The sequence below is a fragment of the Chlorocebus sabaeus genome, chromosome 25, assembly GCF_047675955.1.
Source record: "Chlorocebus sabaeus isolate Y175 chromosome 25, mChlSab1.0.hap1, whole genome shotgun sequence".
In the NCBI taxonomy this organism is placed as follows: Eukaryota; Metazoa; Chordata; class Mammalia; order Primates; family Cercopithecidae; genus Chlorocebus; species Chlorocebus sabaeus.
The window spans coordinates 35,506,690-35,509,746 of record NC_132928.1 but is presented as its reverse complement, the minus strand read 5'-3'; the positions used below and the strand labels follow the sequence as shown (position 1 = coordinate 35,509,746).

Sequence of the window (3,057 nt, the reverse complement as noted above, 5' to 3'; positions counted from 1 at the left end):
GAGTCACCACCAATCTGCATTTTGAAATGATTACGTAGATTGTTGTATTTATAATAGATTGTAGGGGAAAGACACTGTAAAATGTAAAAAGGGAGACCAATATGGTGGCTACTACATAGTCAGAAAAGTGACAATGGTGGCTTGGATTAAGATAGGAACAGTGGAATTGTTGACAAGTGATTAGACCTGGCCTATACTTTAAAGGTAGATGACTGGATATTCTGTTGCATTATAAAAAAGAGCAGTTAGGATGCTTCCAAGATCTTTATCCTGAGCAATTGTGTGATTAAGATAAACAAATAATGAAATAAAGAATTTGGGGATGGTGTATGATGGGGTTGGGATATCAAGATTTCTGTTTTGGACATGAATACTTAGTGAAAAGATATATGAGCCTATAGCTTGGGGAAATACTAGAATGAGATAAAAATTTGAATTCAGCAAGATATATGTGACATTAGAAGTAATAGGATTATACCAATGATGGAAGCATTATCGATTCCAGGAAAATCACAGTATTAGAGCATAGTAGTGATGAGAATAATTTGTAGGACTGAGTTTTAAAGCACTCTACCATGAAAGGCTGGTCTGGAAGAGGAGAGGATCCAGCAGAAATCACAGGAGGAAGCCACAGGAACCCAACACAAACCCCACAACTCTCTATTGTATAGTAGAGAATAGAAACTATTTTAGAATGTCATTGTATAGACACTATTGAATAGTGTCTTTACCTTCACATGTTTATTATAATGTTCATTATATATTTATTCAGCTGTTCACATTCTTAATATGTACATTAAAATATAAATTATTTGATTGTAGGGAGCATGTCTCTTTAGCTCACCACTTTATAGGGTCTCATTCCTACTTCAGTGTTCAGCATATCTAGGTACTAAAAAATAATTGTCCCCCTTTTCCGCAACGGGTTTGCTGCCAGAGCAGAGGTGTCATGAACAGTACCCTTAAAAGCCAAAATGGGAAAGGAAAAGACTCATATCAACATTGTTGTCACTGGACATGTAGATTTGGGCAAGTTTACCACTACTGGCCATCTGATCTACAAATGCGGTGGCATCAACAAAAGAATCATTGAAACATTTGAGAAGGAGGTTGCTGAGATGGGAAATGGCTCCTTCAAGTATGCCTGGGTCTTGGATAAACTGAAAGCTGAGTGTGAACGTGGTATCACCATTGATATCTCCTTGTAGAAATTTGAGACCAGTAAGTGCTACATGACTATGATTGATGCCCCAGGACACAGAGACTTCATCAAAAACATGATTACAGGGACATCTCAGGCTGACTCTGCTGTCCTGATTGTTGCTGCTGGTGTTGGTGAATTTGAAGCTGGCATCTCCAGGAATGGGCAGACCTGAGAGCATGCCCTTCTGGCTTACACACTGGGGTTGAAACAACTAATTGTTGGTGTTAACAAAACTGATTCCACTGAGCCACCCTACAGCTAGAAGAGATATGAGGCAATCAATTCAGCACCTACATTAAGAAAATTGGCTACAACCCCGACACAATAGCATTTCTGCCAATTTCTGGTTGGAATGGGGACAACATGTTGGAGCCAACTGCTAGCATACCTTGGTTTAAGGGATGGAAGGTCACCCATAAGGATGGCAATGTCAGTGGAGCCACGTTGCTTGAGGCTCTGGACTGCATCCTACCACCAAACCGTCCAACTAACAAGACCCTGTGCCTGCCTCCCCAGGATGTCTACAAAATTGGTGGTATTGGTACTGTTTCTGTTGGCCAAGTGGAGACGTGTTCTCAAACCTGGTGTGGTGGTCACCTTTGCTCCGGTCAACATTACAACTGAAGTAAAATCTGTCAAAATGCACCACGAAGCTTTGAGTGAAGCTCTTCCTGGGGACAACATGGACTTCAATGTCAACAATGTGTCTGTCAAGGATGTTTGTTGTGGCAGTGTTGCTGGTGATAGCAAAAACGACCCAACAATTGAAGCAGCTGACTTCACGGCTCAGGTGATTATCCTGAACCATCCAGGCCAAATCAGCGCTGGCTATGCCCCTGTACTGGATAGCCACATGGTTCACATTGCACACAAGGTTGCTGAGCTGAAGGAAAAGATTGATCACCGTTCTGGTAAAATGCTGGAAGATGGTCCTAATTTCTCGAAGTCTGGTGATGCTGCCATCATTGATATGGTTCCTGGCAAGCACATTTGTGTTGAGAGTTTCTCAGACTATCCACCTCTGGGTGGCTTTGCTGTTCATAATATGAGACAGACAGTTGCTCTTGGGTTTCATCAAAGGAGTGGACAAGAAGGCTGCTGGAGATGGCAAAGTCACCTAGTCTGCCCAGAAAGCTCAGAAGGCTAAATGAGTATTAACCCTAATACCAGCCACCCCGGTTTTAATCAGTGGTGGAAGAATGGTCTCAGGGCTGTTTGTTTGAACTGACCATTTAAGTTTAATAGTAGAAGACTGGTTAATGATAACAATGCATTGTAAAATCTTCAGAAGGAAAGGAAAAAGTTTTGTGGACCACTTTGATTCTCTTTTTTCATGTGGCAGTTTTAAGTTATTAGTTTTTAAAATCGGTATTTTTTTTCTCTTTTTTTTTTTTTAAATTATACTTTAAGTTCTGGGATACATGTGCAGAAAAGTGCAGGTTTGTTCCATAGGTATACACATACTTATATTTATTTATTTACTTATTTATTTATTTTGAGATGGAATCTCACTCTGTTGCCCAGGCTGGAGTGCAGTGGTGCAATCTCGGCCCACTGCAACCTCTGCCTCCCGGGTTCACGCCATTCTCCTGCCTCAGCCTCCCGAGTAGCTGGGATTACAGGTGCCCACCACCATGCCGGGCTAATTTTTTGTATTTTTAGTAGAGACGGTGTTTCACTGTGTTATCCAAGATGGTCTCAATCTCCTGACTTCATGATCTGCCCGCCTTGGCCTCCCACCGTGCTGGGATTACAGGTGTGAACCACTGCGCCCGGCCAGGAATTCACATACTTTTTAATGGAAACAACTTGACCAAAAATCTGTCACAGAATTTTGAGACCCACTAAAAATG

The 3,057-nt window shown here is 41.5% G+C and overlaps 1 pseudogene; it reads left to right on the top strand.

Moving 5' to 3' along the window:
* Positions 1-974: 974 nt before the first annotated feature.
* Positions 975-2,355, top strand: LOC103230389 (putative elongation factor 1-alpha-like 3; annotated as a pseudogene).
* The last annotated feature ends 702 nt before the right edge of the window (positions 2,356-3,057 follow it).